Genomic DNA, 23,836 nt, shown 5'->3' with positions numbered 1-23,836 from the left:
GAGGGGAACAGAGTGCTGTGAACATCCTGAGCAATGAGCCTCCTGGGGAATGTTATGCTTTGGTGCCAAGTGCCATGTTCTGCTCCTATGGGTGAGCTGGGGATGCTTCCTACTGGACTTGGACTTCTGTTCAGAACCAGACTGGTGCCAGGATGTCCCAGATGAGTTGAATGGTGAACTGGATTTGCAGCCCTGATGGGAAGTGTGTTCATCCACCTTCCACGAAGCTTTCTGTTGGCTTTTCCTTTTTTTTTTTCATCAGTTCTGAAACATTCAGACACAAAGAATTATCTCTGGTAGGAACAGATTAGGAATGACCAAACCCATTTGACCTGAAGGGTTTTGGGGAGCCTATATCATAGCAGTCAAACCTGCAAGAGTTACCAAGACTTGGGATTGCTCAGCACTAAAGCTTCAAAGCAATCTGTGAATGGAGTTTGCTCTGGAATTCTGGGACAACTTCATCTACCTTGGATTTAGCTTCTCCCAATTTTTTTTTCCAAGCCCAGGTTGGCTTCCTCCAGGTTCCTGCAGCACCTCGTAGCAACTTCCAGTGAAGGTTCTGCCACAGAGAGCTTTTTAATGTCAGCTCTCTGACATTCAATGAAATGGTTAGATGAGCATGAAAAAAATTATAAGAACATGAATTCTGTCTTTAACTTATTTGATTATACAGTTACAACTGTCTTGAATTCAAAAAGTAGGAAAATTTTGCCTGCCACCAGCAGTCAGCACCTCCAAACTATCAGCAGCAGCTCATGGAGATTTCTGTTTTCTAATACATAAAAAAATAATATATATATTATAGATGTATATATATATATTATAGATAATATTATACTTTTTGAACAATAAACCAGCAAACACTGAATCATGTTCTTTTTTTTTAACAAAACTCAAAGCAATCTGTTTGATGCAAGAGCCCCAGGTTGACTGCAGATATTACTCTGGTGACTAAAGGCAGGACTTTATGAGATGGTTCTTGGGTCCCTTTCTGCATTCTACAAAGAATTAAATTAATACATTACATTAATATTAATTAAATTAATACATTAAATTAATACCAAGTTAATTTTAAACTAACAACTCTCATAAATCTGGACAGTCCCTCCTTTCCTCCAGCCACCCACCCAACTACCATCTCCCAAAGGAACCTGGTGTTTTGGCACTAGGAATACAAAGTTTTTCCCAGGGTAAAACCATTGACAACACTCCTGGAGTTCTTCCCCCTCTTCCCTCTTAAAGAAACTGAAAAATGAAGAATAAGGTGGTTATCTGACACATGCAGGTATTCACCTCACTCAAATGCTCTGGGAGATGATACTCAGTCTGGGAGCTCAACCCCACAACAGCACTGGCACTCCTGACACAGCCACAACCAAGAACTTTCTGAAGGTCACAGCTGGCAAGGAGGGGTAAACCAGCCTCCTCCTAGAGTTTCAACAAGTTCCACTCTAACAGGTGAAATCCGGGCACTCTCACCCCACGGACCCTTCACTGCCACAGAAGCCACAGCAGGACAAATACATCAGGGCTGAAAGTGCTCTGCAGCAGTCATTCTTTCCATTGGACCAAACAGCAACTGCAACATTTTTGCAGCATTAGGGTTTCCATCACTAAGTTTGAATCAAAACCCAACAGCATCAAGAGACAGAACATTGCCAGTATAAAATTCCACCCAACATTAAACAGTACTGGGCTACAAAGCTTGTATCTGGCTGCAGGGAAAAGGGACTATTGATTATTAAGGAGATGAACAAGAAAGAAAAATGGCCTTCAGTTCCAAGGTCTTCTTCAGGGAGAAATAAAAACATAGCACACATATAAATGAAGCAAGTTAAAACATCAACAGTGCCAAGACTCCTGTGACACAAGAGTGCAGATGGAGAACAAAATCAGAAAAGGAACAGAAACAGACCACATGGTTTGGAACTACAAATGAACTGGAACAGCCCTGCTCATGGATTCTCTTCAGCAGTAGTGAAGAACAGGATTTCAAAATGCTTACCCATGCCTCACAGCCTGCAACCCTGTTTCTTCTTCTTCTAATGCACTTCTCATGGAGTGCAGTATTGGCTTTCTGTAGTTTATTAAGACAGAGGGAGGGTTAAAGGAACCTTCCTCACAAATACGCCATCTCGGGTTTACAGATATAATGCTGACCAGATGTAGAAGAGGAAGTTTTGGAGGAAAACACACGAGAAAAAAGTCATCCCTTAAAACACTCCAAAAAGCATGTACCCATCTTTTCAGTTTGTTTTGTAGACATCTTCTCTTTTTCACTTCCTCCAGATACAGCTTTTCATATTTTTGCTTTAGAGCAATGCTCTCCCTCAGGGTCTCCTTTCACTGTCCAATTCCTGTTCAAGGTCTCCAGTTCTGCAGAGCAGCAGCTTTCTCTCTGAATGCATCGTGCTCCTGGGCTCTGCTCTGTTCCTGTCTGTCCTGGGAAGCTGCCTGCTCCTGAAGCAGGTAACACACTTTTACCCACCACAAAGAAAAAGGTGGGTAACACACTTTTACCCACCCCTCAGCTGAACCTGCCCAGTGGCAAGGGCACAGATTTCCTCCCTGAGGCACCTGAGCCTCCTCACTCCCCTCAGCAACCCAGGCAGAACCCCAGAGCTACCACGGGAAAGAATTCTTCTCCTTCAGGAAGAATCCCTCCCTCTCAGCACTGTTATTCATCAAAGCTGCTAAAGAAGGAACACTGTCTCTGCAGGAGAGGGCAGAGAGAAAAGGGTTCCTCAAAGAAGGAGTCCCCCACCCTGCCACTTTGGTGGCTTCTGTTCTCAGAACTGATGGGTGATGTTTCTCACCTCTGCATGCAGCTGCTGTTTGGGCTTCTCCAGTTGTTCCTGTTTCCTCCCCAGGATGCACATCTCTGCTCACTGAGCCTGAGTTTGGTTTTCTCCCTGCACGCCTGCCTCAGGCTCTGCCTCCAGCTTCCAAAAAAGTTCATCAAGCTGTAGAGAGATATAAAAAACCCAAAAAAAAAACAAAAAAAAAAAACAAAAAAAAACCCAAAAAAAAAACCAAATAAAAAACAAACCAAAAAAAATGCCAAACAGAAAAGAAAAGGAACTCAGCAGGATATAAGAGAAGTCAATCAGTGAAAAATTGGTAAAGGGCACCAGGACTGTATTTGTCATCTGCTGACTCAGTACTAAAATCAGAGTGAAACCAAGGGCTTCCTTTTAAAAAGGAACAGCTGTCACATCATTTCTGATAGGATTCCTCAGGTTCCCAGCCCTTCTCAGTTCTCCTGCAGCAGGTCACACACCAAGAGGCACCAAACTGGCAGCATTTCACCCACAGGCCTACCTGGAAAAGCACTGGGACTATTCTGCTGGGAGATGCTCGTGTGCCCAGGGGAAGTCAAACACACCCATACCTGCCCCACCTTCTGGTTTCAGCACAAACACCACGTCCCATGCTTTAGAGGAATTTTTACACACTGTCAGCACAGTCAAGTCATCATGGAACTGACAAACTGACAAACACACCATCTATTTTTTCTCTACACTGAGAAATTTTTAAATAGTGGTTCAGAACATGGCTTCTACTGAAGGAGGAAGATGTATTCTCCACTTTAGGTAAAAGCTGCAGTTTATTTTAAAAATGTGCAGGAAATATCAGCCTGGGTTGATATTAGGTTCTGTTAGGTCCCAATGGTCAACTACAGCTCTGTCCTTCTCTCCCCCCCTCCAGAATCAGACTTTTTTTGTATCCATTGAACATCAAACCTGATATCCTGTCAGTCATTAAAAGGGGAGGAAACTGGCATGGTGGAAACTTGAAAGAGGCTCTAACAGAAGGAAGAAACTTCACTTATTTGAGAGGACAAGAGACAATGGATATATGCTTCAGCATAGGAGGTTCCATCTAGACTTGAGGAGAATTTTTTTCCCTGTGAGGGTGACAGAGCACTGGCACAGGCTGCCCAGGGAGCCTGTGGAGTCTCCTTCTCTGGAGACATTCAAAACCCCCCTGGATCTGTTCCTATGTGACCTCCTGCAGGTGACCCTGCTCTGGCAGGGGGTTGGACTGTATCATCTTTTGAGGTCCTTTCCAACCCTAAACTTTCTCTGATTCTATTTCAATCTGCCTCAATGTAATGACCTTCCCTGTCATTCAAAATAACTCTTCCAAGAGAAACACAAAAACTCGACAAACTTTTGCACTAATCATGAGCCCCAGCAAAGGCAGGTGACTTTTCTTTCATGCTACTCAACAGCAATAACCACCTCAAAAGCACTTTTGGGAACTCTGCTTCTGGGTCCCCAGGACAAGGGAAAGGTGGGCTGAGACCTGCCACTAGTGAGCAACAAGTTCAACAACATTTTCTGCATCACCTCACTGCACCGTGCCCAGGGAAGCAATGACACCATTTACAAAAGCAAAACCTGAACTTTCTCCAGCTCAAGTCGGGCCTAAGGTGGGGATTGAGGGTGACCTTGGGCAAAGCCAGCTTCATGGAGTTCTTCTGAGTGATGGTGGCATTCTATATGGTGGCCTGGGCTGGGTCTCACTGCTCTCAGCCCTGAGACACCCATGGACACCATGTCCTGGCAGGAATGCAGATCTGCCTGTCCCCAGGGGCTGCCCTGGGGGTCTGCACTCTTGGCTCATCCCCATGGCTCTCTGGCACCAGAGCTCTGCTGCTCTTCTTGGGGAGGGGGTGTGGGACTGCTCCTGCCCCTGGAGCTCATGGACCCTGACAGCCTTGTGGGGACTCTTCCCCACACAAATCAGCCTGTTACAGGCAAATCTCCCTCATGGGAGTGGAGGCTGCAAGGGGGAACACCAACCAATCCTGCTGAAGCCCAGCTCATCCCCCATGTGGGTGTGATGGGTGCCCCCCCAGCTCCCCCTGAGGAGTGTGCAGCGTGGCTGTGGACTCCACAACATCCTAGAGGTGCCCAGTTCTTTCTCACAATTTTAGGTACAAAAGTCTCACTTGTGATTCAGGAAATGCAGCTTGCTTTGTGGAACAGCACCCTGCTCCCCTTTCTGTGCAGAAATGGGGATTAAGTCAAAGATCTGGACTCTGTGTGTGCTTGTGGCACAGCAGGGAATGGACCCACTTTGGGGACAGCACTGTGACAGCATCAGAAACTGCAGGAGATGTATTAAAGAAAGGGAGTGCTGTCAGTAAGGCAGAGCAGTGCACAGACTCCCCAAATCTGTGAAGAAACTGAAATTCAGTTTCTTCGCTCAGTTTGAAGGCAGCTTTTACAAGCTTGTGACTGCTGTCAGTATTGCCAGGCAGACATGAGTGGTTTCAGCAGGGGAGGGAATGCAAGCCATTGCTTGTGTCATTTCTCCATGGATCTGCCTAATAGATTTGTGGTTTTAAACAATGTTCTCTTCTTCTAGACCTGTCCCTGGTCACTGTCCTGGAGAGTGTACTTTTGAAAAAGATGAGTGTGTGTCTACCCAGAAGAGGAGAGGACCCAGGGATGGAGGGGTCCAACTCCCACTTCTTACACCAGACCAAAAGGAGCCGACATTGCTGGGGTAGGTGAGTTAAACTCCAGCCTGAACTTTCAGAAGGGAGACTGCCAGTTACCCAGCAGTACTTCGGAATGATAGGCTAGACCCAGGAGAGAGTTTGTCCTGTTCTGTTCAGAACAGTTCTTACTCAACTGGAGTGAACACTGGTCACCATGATTACTCTGCACAACTGTTGCAATCTCACAAGTATAACAGTCTACGCCATAAAAATCTTTCTGAAAATTATTTCAATCACAATTTTTAAAATTATAAGCATGTCCAGCATAATGAGTAGCTGCCTAAGCTCTCCTCTAAATCTTGTAAACAATAGAACACAATAGTTCAGTTGGAAGACATCTAAAACAATTGCCTAGTCCAACTGCAGGGTTCACTGTCTGCTTAACTAAATAATCTCTTTTTTGAGGATTAAAGGAACCTTTTACTCTCCTTCGGCTCCTGCCCCCCGTCCACGTCCTGCCGCCCCGCCCCCTCCCCGATGTGGTTCGGTTCCTGTCCCCCGCCCCCTCCCCGACGTGGTTCGGCCCCTGCCCCCCTGCCCCCTCCCCGAGGTGGTTCGGTTCCTGCCTCCCCGCCCCGTCCCCGAGGTGGTTCGGTTCCTGCCTCCCCGCCCCCTCCCCGAGGTGGTTCGGCCCCTCCCCCCCGCCCCCACCCCGAGGTGGTTCGGCCCCTGCCCCCAGCCCCCTCCCCGAGGTGGTTCGGTCCCTGCTCCCTACCCCCTCCCCGAGGTGGTTCGGCCCCTGCCCCCTGCCCCCTCCCCGAGATGGTTCGGCCCCTCCCCACCGCCCCCTCCACAAGATGGTTTGGCCCCTGCCCCCTGCCCCCTCCCCGAGGTGGTTCGGCCCCTGCCCCCTGCCCCCTCCCCGAGGTGGTTCGGCCCCTGCCCCCTGCCCCCTCCCCGAGATGGTTCGGCCCCTGCCCCCTGCCCCCTCCCCGAGGTGATTCAGTCCCTCCCCCCCCGCCCCCTCCCCGAGGAGGTTCGGCCCCTCCCCGCCCGCCCCCTCCCCGAGGTGGTTCGGTTCCTGCCTCCCCGCCCCCTCCCCGAGGTGGTTCGGCCCCTTCCCTCCCACCCCCTCCCCGAGGTGGTTCGGTTCCTGTCCCTCCGCCCCCTCCCCGAGGCGGTTCGGCCCCTCCTCCCTCGCCCCGTCCCCGAGGTGGTTCGGTTCCTGCCTCCCCGCCCCCTCCCCGAGGTGGTTCGGCCCCTGCCCCCTGCCCCCTCCCCGAGGTGGTTCGGTCCCTCCCCCCCCGCCCCCTCCCCGAGGTGGTTCGGTTCCTGCCCCCCCGCCCCCTCCCCGAGGTGGTTCGGTTCCTGCCTCTCTCGCCCCCTCCCCGAAGTTTTTCGGTTCCCGCCCCCTGCCCCCTCCCCGAGGTGGTTCAGCCCCTCCCCGCCCACCCCCTCCCCGAGGCGGTTCGGCCCCTCCTCCCTCGCCCCCTCCCCGAGATGGTTCGGCCCCTGCCCCCTGCCCCCTCCCCGAGGTGATTCAGTCCCTCCCCCCCCGCCCCCTCCCGGAGGTGGTTCGGTTCCTGCCCCCCCGCCCCCTCCCCGAGGAGCTTCGGCCCCTCCCCGCCCGCCCCGTCCCCGAGGTGGTTCGGTTCCTGCCTCCCCGCCCCCTCCCCGAGGTGGTTCGGCCCCTTCCCTCCGCCCCCTCCCCGAGGTGGTTCGGCCCCTGCCCCCTGCCCCCTGCCCGAGGTGGTTCGGCCCCTGCCCCCTACACCCTCCCCGAGGTGGTTCAGTCCCTCCCCGCCCACCCCGTCCCCGAGGTGGTTCGGTTCCTGCCCTCCCGCCCCCTCCCCGAGGCGGTTCGGCCCCTCTCCCCCCGCCCCCTCCCCGAGGTGGTTCGGTCCCTCCCCCCCCCGCCCCCTCCCCGAGGTGGTTCGGACCCGGCAACACGGTTGCAGCCTGAGTCCCGCGAGCGGCGCTGCCGTTGGTGCCCGCGCTGCTGCTCGCGTCGGAGCTGCCGTTGGTGTCGGTATTGCCGTTGGCGGCGACGCTCTGGAAGCGGCACTTCTGTGCAGAGCTCCACTGGGCTGTGCCTCCCCGACTGCTTGTGCTCCTCGTTGAGTGATTGCTTTTTGCTCCCACCTTTTTCCTACCTGTCTCCTACCTCCCCTGTCCCTGCTTTTGCCCTTCCCTCCTCCTAAACCCCCACCTTCCGGCTCTGCCGGCTTCCTCCTGCTGCTCCGGCAGGGCTGTGCACCTGCCGCAGCTCAAAGGGCTCCAGGGATGGGGCTCTTCACCAAGAAACGTCAGGAGTCAACCTCTGGCAGCGCTCGTGGGCAGCCCCACGCTGCAGCAGCTGCCAGCACCAGCGCCAGTGGGCATCACGAGCCAGAGCAGAGCAAGCTGCACCGTGAGGCTGCTCGCGGTCACCTGACCTGGCTAAGGCAATGGCGCTGGTGGATCAAGGTTTGGGGCGTCGACCGCCGTGACAGCGAGAATCGGTGAGCTGTGGGCTGCTGCTGGGACACCTTGGCTGCTGGGTGGGAGCATCCCCCACGAAGGGCTTGAGTGGGATCCCCTTCAAGCTAATTGCTTGCAAAGCAGGATGTGCCCTGTCAGCTGGGAGGGGGAACTCGAGAGCTTTCCAGTGCTGGGAGCTGCTGGGTGGACTCGAGTGCTCCTGGACGTGCTGGGCTGCCACTTGGACATGGCCTCTCTGCAGCTGCTGAGGCATCCCCAGTCCTCTCCTTCCCCATGGGTATGGGATTGCAGCAGCAGCCAGCAGGAGGAGCAGGGTCTGGGCTGGGCCCCCTGGGCTGGGCGGTGACACAGCTTTGGTTCTTCTGTTGTCTGTCTGTGTTAAGCTGCTGTGTTCAATTTTTAGGACAGCTCTCCATCTGGCGTGTGCAAACGGCCACACAGCAGTTGTCAACTTCTTACTTGGGCTGAACTGCGAGGTGAATCCCGTTGATGATTTCATGAAAACACCATTGATGAGGGTAAGTGAGCTATGACCTGCTCTTGGAAGTGGGGCTTCCTGACTGTGCATTGGAGGACAAGTGTTGCAGGGTTCTCTCTGCAGACCTGTGCAGAAACCTGCCTGTTGTATTTGATGTGGAAATCTTTGCTACCTTTGGAGATGCTCTTCTTTCCCAGCGCTCAGTGATGGAGTGAAGTATAAATCTAGCAAGTCTTTCCTTTTTGTGTGTGTTGTTCCCAGGCAGTAGAGGTCCAGAAAGAAGACTGTGTGGCTTTTTTGCTGAAGTCAGGTGCCCGCGTAAACATGGCAGATGCTAATGGCAACACAGCCCTCCATCTTGCTGTCAGGTCTCACAATGTAAGAATGGTGAAGCTGTTACTGGACCATCATGCCAATCCTGTTGCCAAGAATAAGGTAATTTTTTCTATTTCTTAAGGAAGTTCTTCCAGAAAGTTGTGTGCCTATTTCTCATGAGGGTTTCTTTGGACTTGGATGATGCACAGGGTGTATTTCTCTGTCCTTTCAGGAGGGCCGGACCCCACTGAGTTTCGCTGTCTCTGAACACCAGAAGGAGATAGAAGATTGTCTCCTCAGCAGAAGACCTCGCCTGCAGCCTCGAGATGATTATAAAAGGTAAGGGCTTTATGCAGGTGGGTGCCTTCTGTAGGCTGGATTGCTGAGAGGCATTGGAATAAGCTCTGAACAAAAGCCCAGAGGCACACACACACAGAAGGAGCTATTTCTGTGGGACTTGTGAAAGCAGCTCTATGCTTGGCTGCTGGTGTATCTCAAGGGTTGCTTTCCACACTGAGGATGGCAATAGAGGCAGTGTCTGGCAGGTGATGTGTCACAAGCTCAGCAGCAATGCCTCAGGATGAAAACCCATCCCCTGCCCAGCAGCCTGGTGTGCACTGAAGTGTTGTACATGTGGAAGCTTTGTCTGACCACACCATTTTTTTTTTTACTCCCTCTCCCATTTTATTGTTGGTTTTAATGGGAACTGCATTTTCTTTTTTCATTTTCAAGCAATGGGGAAAATCCTCTTTTCTGAGAGCAAGCAGGCATCAAAATAATCAGAGTGTCTGTGTAAAATGATCAGAGTTTCTGTGTAAAATGATCAGAGTTGCTGTGTAAAACGATGCATAGCATGTTTTGGATTTATCCAAATCCTACTTATGCTTGGTGCTTCTGGTGGGCAACTTAATTTGATCCAAGTTCTCCTTTCTTGCAGTCTCGTGCAGAGAGCTGAGGACAATGTTTTTCTTCATGGGTTTTCCAGGTAAACTTTTGACTTCATCATTAGTGTAAGTGGTCAGTTATCAGTGTGGCCTTTGAATAGTTTTGGTGGTTTAATGGTTTAATTAGATGTGTTTAATGCTGTGTTTAGATGTGTCTTGAAGCTGAGCTCACGTGTGCCCAGTAGAAACTGTAAAAAGTGTCTGTAGCAGAGGAAGAGTTTGGGAAACTGACATGGAACCCAGGAACCACCAGCCTTTTGTTGCAGAGGAGATCTGGCTGAGAGCCCTTTTGTGAAAATCTTCAGCAGTTTGCTTCCTCTGATGCAGAACTTTGTAGCTCTGGGTGTTCCTTCTCTGAGGTGGTTAAGTATGCTTAAAAGCTTGGCTGAAAAACTGTACCAGGCAGGAGTTAATAACTTGGAAGGTGTGAATGTGCCTCTGTGGGATGAATGTGACTGTAGGGAACACTGAAGGATGTAGCAGCAAGTTCTGCATACATTACCCTTCAGGAATACTTAGGAGTGCCTGAATTTGTAGGAATATGTGTAGGATGGATAATAAGTTGGTGTTAACTTGGTGTTAACGGTGTGTGCCAGTGCATGGGTCTTTTTGCCAACTCTGTTTCCTCTCTTTCTCTGTGTAGGCCAAGCCAGCCACAGGCAGAACCTGCAGTCCAGAAGAACACTGCAGAAGCTCCTGCAAGTGGTGCACAAGACAACACTGTGCATGTCACTCCTCAGCAGGCAGGAGCTGCTGGCTCTGTGTCGGGTGCCCCTGATGTGGACAGAGGAGGTAGGATCCTCAGCTATGCAGGAGCTGAGGAAGAAAATGGCCTTTTCTGGAGGTGGTTTGTATTGTCAGTGCTTGCTGTGTTCCCTGTTGACTTCAGGTGGAGCAGCACAAGTGAATGTGCTGATTTGTTACTTGCTGGAGAAACTTCTTGTGAGTTGTGCCCTTGTAAGAGGGCACTTGTGAAAATCCAGCTGCAAAACCAGCAGAGTCGTCCTCTAGGTGGGAAGCAAGAGAGGAGTTAGCAGGAAGATCCATAACTTGTTGATTTCCACTGAGTTGTGGATTTTGGTTTATATATGGATCATTTCACCTGCACTGGAGTCATCATCCTTCACAGCACCTCCTAAGTAGTTGTATTAAATTTTCTTTCTATAGCAAGTGAGAAAAAGAATTTTGAAATCATAGAACTTTATCATTAAAAAAAAAAATGCCAGAGAGATAAAATGAAGATATTATTCCCCTGCTAAGTCTGTGGCCTTGGCCAGCTTCTTCCTCCCTCCTGCCCATCATTTCTGCAACTCTTTCCAGATATTCACAGTGATTTCTGTGCAAAAGTTTGGAAACATGCCAAGGGAAATTACAATTACAATATTCTTTTGCTCACACACATTGTAGTTTCATTACAGTATGTGCTTTAAGAAGACTCTGGTGGTTCTAAACCTGAAAGTCACAAAGAAAAAGCTTCAAAAACACAAAAAAAGAATGGTAGAGAGAGTGAAAACCACTAAATGTCTCTGTTCTTCCCTGGTGTGTAGATAAACTGCCAGCCACGGGAGCACAGCAGGAAGAAGAGAAAGATTCTCCCACGGATTCCATCATAGTTATAGAGGTGAGAATCTGGGAAGTGAAGTGGGGCTCCTGAGAGGAAGAATCGCAGCTCAGGGCCTGATAGCAGAAGCAGGGGTTAGACTCAAGCATTTCTTTGTGCTGCCACAGATTTCCCTGGAAAATCTGAAGGCTGTGTAAAGGAAAGTTCAGCAAAGTGTCCCTTTTGCCTTGCAAGAGAAAAAATTGTTTTTCAGTCTGTCAGCTGAGAGGCAAAGGAGATGATGTTTGTTTCTGCCCTTTCCAACTCTTGTGCTTGATCTCTTTTAGGAAGAACCACCTTTGACAAAAGAAAAGGAAGATAAGCAGAAAACGCTGGAAGTTTTTCACCAAATGCTGAAACCTGGTGAGAGTCCTGAGTTAGGGAATAGTGATCCAGGTTCTTCCTGGATGTTGTTGGTATCAGCTGCATCAGCTGTTGTGCTCAGCCCCCTTCTTGGAGAAGGGGGGCAAGAGGAGGAAGCATTGAAAAGGAAGATATTAAGGTGTGGCTGGGTGTGAGGAAAGCCTTGGATAAGGCTCCCTGGGAAGTTTGTCCTTGTGCAGCAGAAGCCCTGCTCATCTTTGGACTGCAGGGCCTGAGTGATGGGCAGAGCAGAGAGAACAAAATCCACTGATTGTCTCTGTTCTTCCCTGGTGTGTAGGTGCCCTGCCAGGCATGGCAGCAAAGGAGAAAGAAGACAGCGATTCTACCAGGGATTCAGAGGTATTTCCAGAGGAATGGGTTTGGGGATGGTGTAAGTGAAGTGAAGGGAGGCTCCTGTGAGGAAGAAGTGCTGCTCAGGGCCTGATAGCAGAAGCAGGGGTTAGACTCAGGCATTTCTTTGTGCTGCCACAGATTTCCCTGGAATAACTGAAGGCCGTGTAAAGGAAAGCTCAGCAAAGTTCCCCTTTGGCCTTGTGGAATGAAGAAGCCTTTTTCAGTCAGTCAGCTGAAAGGGAAAGGAGATGACGTCTGTTTCTGCCCTTTCCAACACCTGTGCTTGATCTCTTTTAATAGGAAATTCCAGTGGAAAAAGAAAAGAAGGAGAAGAAGGAATTAGAAGTATCTTCTCACCCGGAGCTGAAATCTGGTGAGAGTTCTGAGTTAGGGAATGGTGATCCAGGCTCTTCCTCTCTGAATGTTACTGCTTGGGAAAGGAACTAAAGTGGTGATTGACTCCGTTCTTCCCTGGTGTGTAGGTGCCCTGCCAGCTGTGCCACCAAAGCAGAAAGAAGGCCTTGATTTTCTCCCATCTTCAGAGGTACTTTCGGTGAAGGACAGGGAGGTTGCTGTAATGGGGCTGGGGAGGGAAGGAGGAAAATCCAGCAGGACCTGAGAGCTTGGTTCTGAGCTGGGCCCAGGCCTTGCTGAAGCTGCTTTGCTCCTTTCCCTGGAAGTTGTCATCAGGTTGGAGCAGGAAGCCAGGGCTTTTCCCTGGAGCAAAGCAGGAGAAAAGAAGGATGAAATGATAGGTTTGGGAATGGTTTAAGTGAAGTGAAGCAGGGCTCCTGTGAGGAAGAAGTGGTGCTCAGGGCCTGATAGCAGAAGCAGGGGTTAGACTCAGGCATTTCTTTGTGCTGCCACAGATTTCCATGGAATAACTGAAGGCCGTGTAAAGGAAAGCTCAGCAAAGTTTCCCCTTGGCCTTGTGGAATCAAGAAGCCTTTTTCAGTCAGTCAGTTGAAAGGCAAAGGAGATGATGTTTTATTCTGCCCCTTCCAACTCTTGTTTTTGATCTTTTGCAGAAGGATGTTCTTGTGAAAAAAGAAAAACAGGAGAACAAGAAAGAAGAAGTTTCTCAACAGCCGCTGAAATCTGGTGAGAGTCCTGAGTTAGGGAATGGTGATCCAGGTTCTTCCTCTCTGAATGTTAATGCTTGGGAAAGGAACTGAAGTGGTGATTGACTTGACACACAGCAAATGTTTGCCTTGCCTGTGAATCCTGGTGGCCACCGGGAGAGTAGGAAAGGAGCTTTTGCTCCCTTTTGTTCCTTCTCTGAGAAATGAGAGTGTGGCATTTGGGTTCCAGCGGGTGCTGTTTGGAGCAAGTGCCCTTCTTGCTTTTGTTGCTGTGGTGTCTCTGAAGCTTCAGGTGCTGTGGGCTGGGGAGCAGGTGAGACCGAGCCTGTGTGTCCCACAGCCTGCAGCTTCCTGAGTGCTCCCCAGAGGCTGGCTGGGGGTTGGTGTCAGCTGTGTCAGCTGTTGTGCTCAGCCCCCTTCTTGGGGAAAAGAACCATTGTGAAGGGAAGATATTAAGGTGTGGCTGGGTGTGAGGAAAGCCTTGGATAAGGCTCCTTGGGAAGTTTGTCCTTGTGCAGCAGAAGTCCTTCTCATCTTTGGACTGCAGGGCCTGAGTGATGGGCAGAGCAGAGAGAACAAAATCCACTGAATGTCTCTGTTCTTCCCTGGTGTGTAGGTGCCCTGCCAGGCACGGCAGCACGTGAGGAAGAGAGCAGTGATTCTCCCTGGGATTCAGAGGTATTTCCAGAGGAATGGGTTTGGGGATGGTGTAAGTGAAGTGAAGCAGGGCTCCTGTGAGAAAGAAGTGCTGCTCAGGGCCTGATAGCAGAAGCAGGGGTTAGACTCAGGCATTTCTTTGTGCTGCCACAGATTTCCCTGGGAAAACTGAAGGCTGTGTAAAGCAAAGCTCAGCAAAGTTTCCCTTTTGCCTTGCAAGAGAAAAAATTGTTTTTCAGTCTGTCAGCTGAGAGGCAAAGGAGATGATGTTTGTTTCTGCCCTTTCCAACTCTTGTGCTTGATCTCTTTTAGGAAGAACCACCTTTGACAGAAGAAAAGAAGGATAAGCAGAAAACACTGGAAGTTTTTCACCACGTGCTGAAACCTGGTGAGAGTCCTGAGTTAGGGAATAGTGATCCAGGTTCTTCCTGGATGTTGTTGGTATCAGCTGCATCAGCTGTTGTGCTCAGCCCCCTTCTTGGAGAAGGGGGGCAAGAGGAGGAAGCATTGAAAAGGAAGATATTAAGGTGTGGCTGGGTGTGAGGAAAGCCTTGGATAAGGCTCCCTGGGAAGTTTGTCCTTGTGCAGCAGAAGCCCTGCTCATCTTTGGACTGCAGGGCCTGAGTGATGGGCAGAGCAGAGAGAACAAAATCCACTGATTGTCTCTGTTCTTCCCTGGTGTGTAGGTGCCCTGCCAGGCACGGCAGCAAAGGAGAAAGAAAACAGCGATTCTCCCAGGAATTCAGAGATAGTTACAGAGGTAAGGGTTTGGGAATGGTGTAAGTGAAGTGAAGCAGGGCTCCTGTGAGGAAGAAGTGCTGCTCAGGGCCTGATAGCAGAAGCAGGGGTTAGACTCAGGCATTTCTTTGTGCTGCCACAGACTTCCATGGAAAATATGAAGGCCGTGTAAAGGAAAGCTCAGCAAAGTTTCCCTTTGGCCTTGTGGAATCAAGAAGCCTTTTTCAGTCAGTCAGTTGAAAGGCAAAGGAGATGATATTTTATTCTGCCCCTTCCAACTCTTGGTTTTGATCTTTTGCAGAAGGATGTTCTTGTGAAAAAAGAAAAACAGGAGAACAAGAAAGAAGAAGTTTCTCAACAGCCGCTGAAATCTGGTGAGAGTCCTGAGTTAGGGAATGGTGATCCAGGTTCTTCCTCTCTGAATGTTACTGCTTGGGAAAGGAACTAAAGTGGTGATTGACTCTGTTCTTCCCTGGTGTGTAGGTGCCCTGCCAGCTGCGCCAACACTGGAGGAAGAAGTCCTTGAATATCTCCTGAGTTTAAAGGTACTTTCTGTGAAGGACAGGGAGGTTGCCAGGATGGGGCTGGGGAGGGAAGGAGGAAAATCCAGCAGGACCTGAGGGCTTGGTTATGAGCTGGGCCCAGGCCTTGCTGAAACTGCTTTGCTCCTTTCCCTGGAAGCTGTCGTCAGGTTGGAGCAGGAAGCCAGGGCTTTTCCCGGGAGCAAAGCAGGAGCAAAGCAGGAGAAAAGAAGGAGAAAAGAAGGATGAAATTACAGGTTTGGGGATGGTGTAAGTGAAGCAGGGCTCCTGTGAGGAAGAAGTGCTGCTCAGGGCCTGATAGCAGAAGCAGGGGTTAGACTCGGGCATTTCTTTGTGCTGCCACAGATTTCCCTGGGAAAACTGAAGGCTGTCGCAGGAAACGGATGTCACCGAGAGCGTGAGCTCGATTCTGAAGCCAGGGACAGGAGCTATTGGTAGTCTAGGTTGGCAGCTGAGACTAACTGTGACCAGCCTAGCACTATGCCTGCTCTAGAGTGAGCTGCCTGGTTGCACCCAGCCTCACCTTTTATTGGCCCCAGGTCTTGGGCATGCTCAGTGGGGCCAGCCCTAACAGGGCACAAGTGAGACTGGGCACCAGTCTGGCTCATCACCCGGCGATTCCTGGCACCTGTATCCTACAGAAGGCCGTGTAAAGGAAAGCTCAGCAAAGTTTCCCTTTGGCCTTGCAGTAGAAAAATTCTTTTTCAGTCAGTCAGCTGCAGGCAAAGGAGATAATGTTTGTTTCTGCCCTTTCCAATTCTTGTGCTTGATCTATTGTAGACGGAAGATCCTGTGAAAAAAGAAAAGCAGGAGAAGAAGAAATTAGAAGCACCTTCTCAGCAGGCGCTGAAATCTGGTGAGAGTCCTGAGTTAGGGAATAGTGATCCAGGTTCTTCTTCTCTGAATGTTACTGCTGGGAAAGGAACTAAAGTGGTGATTGACTCCATTCTTCCCTGGTGTGTAGGTACCAGGCCAGTTGTGCGACGAACACTGGAGAAAGAAGAGCTTGAATATATCCTGAGTTTAGAGGTACTTTCTGTGAAGGAAAGGGAGGTTGCCAGGATGGGGCTGAGGAGGGAAGGAGGAAAATCCAGCAGGACCTGAGAGCTTGGTTCTGAGCTGGGCCCAGACCTTGCTGAAGCTGCTTTCTTCCCTTCCCTGGAATTTGTCATCAGGTTGGAGCAGGACCAGGGCTTTTCCCTGGAGTAAAGCAGGAGAAAAGAAGGAGAAAAGAAGGATGAAATGATGGGTTTGGGAATGGTGTAAGTGAAGTGAAGGGAGGCTCCCTTGAGGAAGAAGTGCTGCTCAGGGCCTGATAGCAGAAGCAGGGGTTAGACTCAGGCATTTCTTTGTGCTGCCACACATTTCCCTGGAATAACTGAAGGCCATGTAAAAGTAAATTCAGCAAAGTTTCCCCTTGGCCTTGTGGAATGAAGAAGCCTTTTTCAGTCAGTCAGTTGAAAGGCAAAGGAGATGACGTCTGTTTCTGCCCTTTCCAACACTTGTGCTTGATCTCTTTTAATAGGATTTTCCGGTGGAAAAAGAAAAGCCGGAGAAGAAGAAATTAGAAGCACCTTCTCAGCAGGCGCTGAAATCTGGTGAGAGTCCTGAGTTAGGGAATGGTGATCCAGGCTCTTCCTCTCTGAATGTTACTGCTGGGAAAGGAACTAAAGTGGTGATTGACTCCATTCTTCCCTGGTGTGTAGGTGCCCTGCCAGCTGTGCCACCGAAGCAGAAAGAAGGCCTTGATTTTCTCCCATCTTCAGAGGTACTTTCTGTGAAGGACAGGGAGGTTGCTGTGATGGGGCTGGGGAGGGAAGGAGGAAAATCCAGCAGGACCTGAGAGCTTGGTTCTGAGCTGGGCCCAGGCCTTGCTGAAGCTGCTTTGCTCCTTTCCTTGGAAGTTGTCATCAGGCTGGAGCAGGAAGCCAGGGCTTTTCCCTGGAGCAAAGCAGGAGAAAAGCAGGAGAAAAGAAGGATGAAATGATGGTTTGGGAATGGTGTAAGTGAAGTGAAGCAGGGATCCTGTGAGGAAGAAGTGCTGCTCAGGGCCTGATAGCAGAAGCAGGGGTTAGACTCAGGCATTTCTTTGTGCTGCCACAGATGTCCATGGAATAACTGAAGGCCGAGTAAAGGAAAGCTCAGCAAAGTTTCCCTTTGGCCTTGTGGAATCAAGAAGCCTTTTTCAGTCAGTCAGCTGAAAGGCAAAGGAGATGATGTTTTATTCTGCCCCTTCCAACTCTTGTTTTTGATCTTTTGCAGAAGGATGTTCTTGTGAAAAAAGAAAAACAGGAGAACAAGAAAGAAGAAGTTTCTCAACAGCCGCTGAAATCTGGTGAGAGTCCTGAGTTAGGGAATGGTGATCCAGGTTCTTCCTCTCTGAATGTTAATGCTTGGGAAAGGAACTGAAGTGGTGATTGACTTAACACACAGCAAATGTTTGCCTTGCCCGTGAATCCTGGTGGCCACCGGGAGAGTAGGAAAGGAGCTTTTGCTCCCTTTTGTTCCTTCTCTGAGAAATGAGAGTGTGGCATTTGGGTTCCAGCGGGTGCTGTTTGGAGCAAGTGCCCTTCTTGCTTTTGTTGCTGTGGTGTCTCTGAAGCTTCAGGTGCTGTGGGCTGGGGAGCAGGTGAGACCGAGCCTGTGTGTCCCACAGCCTGCAGCTTCCTGAGTGCTCCCCAGAGGTTGGCTGGGGGTTGGTGTCAGCTGTGTCAGCTGTTGTGCTCAGCCCCCTTCTTGGGGAAAAGAACCATTGTGAAGGGAAGATATTAAGGTGTGGCTGGGTGTGAGGAAAGCCTTGGATAAGGCTCCTTGGGAAGTTTGTCCTTGTGCAGCAGAAGTCCTTCTCATCTTTGGACTGCAGGGCCTGAGTGATGGGCAGAGCAGAGAGAACAAAATCCACTGAATGTCTCTGTTCTTCCCTGGTGTGTAGGTGCCCTGCCAGGCACGGCAGCACGTGAGGAAGAGAGCAGTGATTCTCCCTGGGATTCAGAGGTATTTCCAGAGGAATGGGTTTGGGGATGGTGTAAGTGAAGTGAAGCAGGGCTCCTGTGAGAAAGAAGTGCTGCTCAGGGCCTGATAGCAGAAGCAGGGGTTAGACTCAGGCATTTCTTTGTGCTGCCACAGATTTCCCTGGGAAAACTGAAGGCCGTGTAAAGCAAAGCTCAGCAAAGTTTCCCTTTTGCCTTGCAAGAGAAAAAATTGTTTTTCAGTCTGTCAGCTGAGAGGCAAAGGAGATGATGTTTGTTTCTGCCCTTTCCAACTCTTGTGCTTGATCTCTTTTAGGAAGAACCACCTTTGACAGAAGAAAAGAAGGATAAGCAGAAAACGCTGGAAGTTTTTCACCACGTGCTGAAACCTGGTGAGAGTCCTGAGTTAGGGAATAGTGATCCAGGTTCTTCCTGGATGTTGTTGGTATCAGCTGCATCAGCTGTTGTGCTCAGCCCCCTTCTTGGAGAAGGGGGGCAAGAGGAGGAAGCATTGAAAAGGAAGATATTAAGGTGTGGCTGGGTGTGAGGAAAGCCTTGGATAAGGCTCCCTGGGAAGTTTGTCCTTGTGCAGCAGAAGCCCTGCTCATCTTTGGACTGCAGGGCCTGAGTGATGGGCAGAGCAGAGAGAACAAAATCCACTGATTGTCTCTGTTCTTCCCTGGTATGTAGGTGCCCTGCCAGGCACGGCAGCAAAGGAGAAAGAAAACAGCGATTCTCCCAGGAATTCAGAGATAGTTACAGAGGTAAGGGTTTGGGAATGGTGTAAGTGAAGTGAAGCAGGGATCCTGTGAGGAAGAAGTGCTGCTCAGGGCCTGATAGCAGAAGCAGGGGTTAGACTCAGGCATTTCTTTGTGCTGCCACAGATTTCCCTGGAATAACTGAAGGCTGTGTAAAGGAAAGATCAGCAAAGTTCCCCTTTTGTCTTGCAGAACAAAACAGTGTTTTTCAGTCAGTCAGTTGAGAGGCAAAGGAGATGATGTTTGTTTCTGCCCCTTCCAACTCTTGTGCTTGATATTTTGCAGAAGGATGTTCTTGAGAAAAAAGAAAAGCAGGAGAAAAAAGAAGAAGTTTCTCAACAGCCACTGAAATCTGGTGAGAGTCCTGAGTTAGGGAAAAGTGATCCAGGTTCTTCCTCTCTGAATGTTACTGCTTGGGAAAGGAACTAAAGTGGTGATTGACTCCATTCTTCCCTGGTGTGTAGGTACCAGGCCAGCTGTGCCACCAAAGCGGGAAGATGAACTTGATTTTCTCCTGGGTTTAAAGGTACTTTCTGTGAAGGACAGGGAGGTTGCCGTGATGGGGTTGGGGAGGGAAGGAGGAAAATCCAGCAGAACCTGAGAGCTTGGTTCTGAGCTGGGCCCAGGCCTTCCTGAAGCTGCTTTGCTCCTTTCCCTGGAAGTTGTCATCAGGTTGGAGCAGGAAGCCAGGGCTTTTCCCTGAAGCAAAGCAGGAGAAAAGAAGGATGAAATGATGGGTTTGGGGATGGTGTAAGTGAAGTGAAGCAGGGCTCCTGTGAGGAAGAAGTGCTGCTCAGGGCCTGATAGCAGAAGCAGGGGTTAGACTCAGGCATTTCTTTGTGCTGCCACAGACTTCCATGGAAAATATGAAGGCCGAGTAAAGGAAAGATCAGCAAAGTTTCCCTTTAGCCTTGTAGAATCAAGAAGCCTTTTTCAGTCAGTCAGTTGAAAGGCAAAGGAGATGACGTTTGTTTCTGCCCTTTCCAACTCTTGTGCTTGATCTCTTGTAGACGGAAGATCCTGTGGAAAAAGAAAAGCCGGAGAAGAAGAAATTAGAAGCACCTTCTCAGCAGGCGCTGAAATCTGGTGAGAGTCCTGAGTTAGGGAATAGTGATCCAGGTTCTTCCTCTCTGAATGTTACTGCTTGGGAAAGGAACTAAAGTGGTGATTGACTCTGTTCTTCCCTGGTGTGTAGGTACCAGGCCAGCTGTGCCACCAAAGCAGGAAGAAGACTTTGATTTTCTCCTGGGTTTAAAGGTACTTTCTGTGAAGGAAAGGGAGGTTGCTGTGATGGGGCTTGGGAGGGAAGGAGGAAAATCCAGCAGGACCTGAGAGCTTGGTTCTGAGCTGGGCCCAGGCCTTGCTGAAGCTGCTTTGCTCCTTTCACTGGAAGGTGTCGTCAGGTTGGAGCAGGAAGCCAGGGCTTTTCCCTGGAGCAAAGCAGGAGAAAAGAAGGAGAAAAGAAGGATGAAATGATGGGTTTGGGAATGGTGTAAGTGAAGTGAAGCAGGGATCCTGTGAGGAAGAAGTGCTGCTCAGGGCCTGATAGCAGAAGCAGGGGTTAGACTCAGGCATTTCTTTGTGCTGCCACAGATTTCCCTGAAATCTGAAGGTCGAGTAAAGGAAAGCTCAGCAAAGTTTCCCTTTGGCCTTGTGGAATCAAGAAGCCTTTTTCAGTCAGTCAGCTGAAAGGCAAAGGAGATGATGTTTTATTCTGCCCCTTCCAACACTTGTTTTTGATCTTTTGCAGAAGGATGTTTTTGTAAAAAAAGAAAAGCAGGAGAAAAAAGAAGAAGAAGTTTCTCAACAGCCGCTGAAATCTGGTGAGAGTCCTGAGTTAGGGAATGGTGATCCAGGCTCTTCCTCTCTGAATGTTACTGCTTGAGAAAGGAACTAAAGTGGTGATTGACTCCGTTCTTCCCTGGTGTGTAGGTGCCCTGCCAGTCGTGCGACCAAAAAAGAAAGAAGGCCTTGATTTTCTCCCATCTTCAGAGGTACTTTCTGTGAAGGACAGGGAGGTTGCTGTGATGGGGCTGGGGAGGGAAGGAGGAAAATCCAGCAGGCCCTGAGAGCTTGGTTCTGAGCTGGGCCCAGGCCTTCCTGAAGCTGCTTTGCTCCTTTCCCTGGAAGTTGTCGTCAGGTTGGAGCAGGAAGCCAGGGCTTTTCCCTGGAGCAAAGCAGGAGCAAAGCAGGAGAAAAGAAGGAGAAAAGAAAGATGAAATAATGGGTTTGGGGATGGTGTAAGTGAAGTGAAGCAGGGATCCTGTGAGGAAGAAGTGCTGCTCAGGGGCTGATAGCAGAAGCAGGGGTTGGACTCAGGCATTTCTTTGTGCTGCCACAGATTTCCCTGGAATAACTGAAGGTCGAGTAAGGGAAAGCTCAGCAAAGTTTCCCTTTGGCCTTGCAGTAGAAAAATTCTTTTTCAGTCAGTCAGCTGCAGGCAAAGGAGATGATGTTTGTTTCTGCCCTTTCCAACTCTTGTGCTTGATATCTTGTAGACGGAAGATCCTGTGGAAAAAGAAAAGCCAGAGAAGAAGAAATTAGAAGCACCTTCTCAGCAGGCGCTGAAATCTGGTGAGAGTCCTGAGTTAGGGAATAGTGATCCAGGTTCTTCCTCTCTGAATGTTACTGCTTGGGAAAGAAACTAAAGTGGTGATTGACTCTGTTCTTCCCTGGTGTGTAGGTACCAGGCCAGCTGTGCCACCAAAGCGGGAAGATGAGCTTGATTTTCTCCTGGGTTTAAAGGTACTTTCTGTGAAGGACAGGGAGGTTGCTGTGATGGGGCTGGGGAGGGAAGGAGGAAAATCCAGCAGGCCCTGAGAGCTTGGTTCTGAGCTGGGCCCAGGCCTTGCTGAAGCTGCTTTGCTCCTTTCCCTCGGAGTTGTCATCAGGTTGGAGCAGGAAGCCAGGGCTTTCCCCTGCAGCAAAGCAGGAGAAAAGAAGGAGAAAAGAAGGATGAAATGATGGGTTTGGGGATGGTGTAAGTGAAGTGAAGGGAGGCTCCTGTGAGGAAGAAGTGCTGCTCAGGGCCTGATAGCAGAAGCAGAGGTTAGACTCAGGCATTTCTTTGTGCTGCCACAGACTTCCATGGAAAATATGGAGGCCGTGTAAAGGAAAGATCAGCAAAGTTCCCCTTTTGTCTTGCAGAACAAAACAGTGTTTTTCAGTCAGTCAGTTGAAAGGCAAAGGAGATGATGTTTGTTTCTGCCCCTTCCAACTCTTGTGTTTGATGCTTTGCAGAAGGATGTTCTTGTGAGAAAACAAAAGCCGGAGAACAAGGAACAAGTATTTTCTCACCTGGCGCCAAAATATGGTGAGAGTCCTGAGTTAGGGAATGGTGATCCAGGCTCTTCCTCTCTGAATGTTACTGCTTGGGAAAGGAGCTAAAGTGGTGATTGACTCCGTTCTTCCCTGGTGTGTAGGTGCCCTGGCAGCCATGACACCACAGGAGGAAGAATACCTTGATTTTCTCCTGGCTTCAGAGGTACTTTCTGTGAAGGACAGGGAGGTTGCCATGATGGGGCTGGGGAGGGAAGGAGGAAAATCCAGCAGGCCCTGAGAGCCTGGTTCTCAGCTGGGCCCAGGCCTTGCTGAAGCTCCTTTGCTCCTTTCCCTGGAAGTTGTCATCAGGTTGGAGCAGGAAGCCAGGGCTTTTCCCTGGAGCAAAGCAGGAGCAAAGCAGGAGAAAAGAAGGATGAAATGATGGGTTTGGGGATGGTGTAAGTGAAGTGAAGGGAGGCTCCTGTGAGGAAGAAGTGCTGCTCAGGACCTGATAGCAGAAGCAGGGGTTAGACTCAGGCATTTCTTTGTGCTGCCACAGATTTCCCTGGAATAACTGAAGGCCGTGTAAAGGAAAGCTCAGCAAAGTTTCCCTTTGGCCTTGCAGTAGAAAAATTCTTCTTCAGTCAGTCAGCTGCAGGCAAAGGAGATGATGTTTGTTTCTGCCCTTTCCAACTCTTGTGCTTGATCTCTTGTAGACGGAAGATCCTGTCAAAAAAGAAAAGCCGGAGAAGAAGAAATTAGAAGCACCTTCTCATCAGGCGCTGAAATCTGGTGAGAGTCCTGAGTTAGGGAATAGTGATCCAGGTTCTTCTTCTCTGAATGTTACTGCTTGGGAAAGGAACTGAAGTGGTGATTGACTCCGTTCTTCCCTGGTGTGTAGGTACCAGGCCAGCTGTGCCACCAAAGCAGGAAGAAGACTTTGATTTTCTCCTGGGTTTAAAGGTACTTTCTGTGAAGGAAAGGGAGGTTGCTGTGATGGGGCTGGGGAGAGAAGGAGGAAAATCCAGCAGGACCTGAGAGCCTGGTTCTGAGCTGGGCCCAGGCCTTGCTGAAGCTGCTTTGCTCCTTTCACTGGAAGTTGTCATCAGGTTGGAGCAGGAAGCCAGGGCTTTTCCCTGGAGCAAAGCAGGAGCAAAGCAGGAGAAAAGAAGGATGAAATGATGGGTTTGGGGATGGTGTAAGTGAAGTGAAGGGAGGCTCCTGTGAGGAAGAAGTGCTGCTCAGGACCTGATAGCAGAAGCAGGGGTTAGACTCAGGCATTTCTTTGTGCTGCCACAGATTTCCCTGAAATCTGAAGGTCGAGTAAAGGAAAGCTCAGCAAAGTTTCCCTTTGGCCTTGTGGAATCAAGAAGCCTTTTTCAGTCAGTCAGTTGAAAGGCAAAGGAGATGATGTTTTATTCTGCCCCTTCCAACTCTTGTGTTTGATCTTTTGCAGAAGGATGTTCTTGTGAAAAAAGAAAAGCAGGAGAAAAAAGAAGAAGTTTCTCAACAGGCGCCAAAATATGGTGAGAGTCCTGAGTTAGGGAATAGTGTTCCAGGTTCTTCCTCTCTGAATGTTACTGCTTGGGAATGGAACTAAAGTGGTGATTGACTCCGTTCTTCCCTGGTGTGTAGGTGCCCTGCCAGTCGTGCGACCAAAAAAGAAAGAAGGCCTTGATTTTCTCCCATCTTCAGAGGTACTTTCTGTGAAGGACAGGGAGGTTGCCGTGATGGGGCTGGGGAGGGAAGGAGGAAAATCCAGCAGGACCTGAGAGCTTGGTTCTGAGCTGGGCCCAGGCCTTGCTGAAGCTGCTTTGCTCCTTTCCCTGGAAGTCGTCA

The 23,836-nt window shown here is 49.8% G+C and overlaps 1 long non-coding RNA gene across 1 annotated transcript; it reads right to left on the bottom strand.

Annotated features, from left to right (window-relative positions):
- Positions 1-216: 216 nt before the first annotated feature.
- On the bottom strand, positions 217-803 carry LOC139789007 (uncharacterized). The gene is made up of 2 exons (XR_011723015.1): positions 470-803; positions 217-264 (listed from the first exon to the last, which is right to left on the bottom strand). It is a non-coding gene; the product is annotated as an uncharacterized lncRNA (long non-coding RNA).
- Between the last annotated feature and the right edge of the window lie 23,033 nt (positions 804-23,836).

This window comes from Heliangelus exortis, chromosome 31, assembly GCF_036169615.1.
Source record: "Heliangelus exortis chromosome 31, bHelExo1.hap1, whole genome shotgun sequence".
Classification (NCBI taxonomy): Eukaryota; Metazoa; Chordata; class Aves; order Apodiformes; family Trochilidae; genus Heliangelus; species Heliangelus exortis.
The sequence above is the reverse complement of the archived record's forward strand: the minus strand, read 5'-3'. Positions and strand labels throughout refer to the sequence as shown.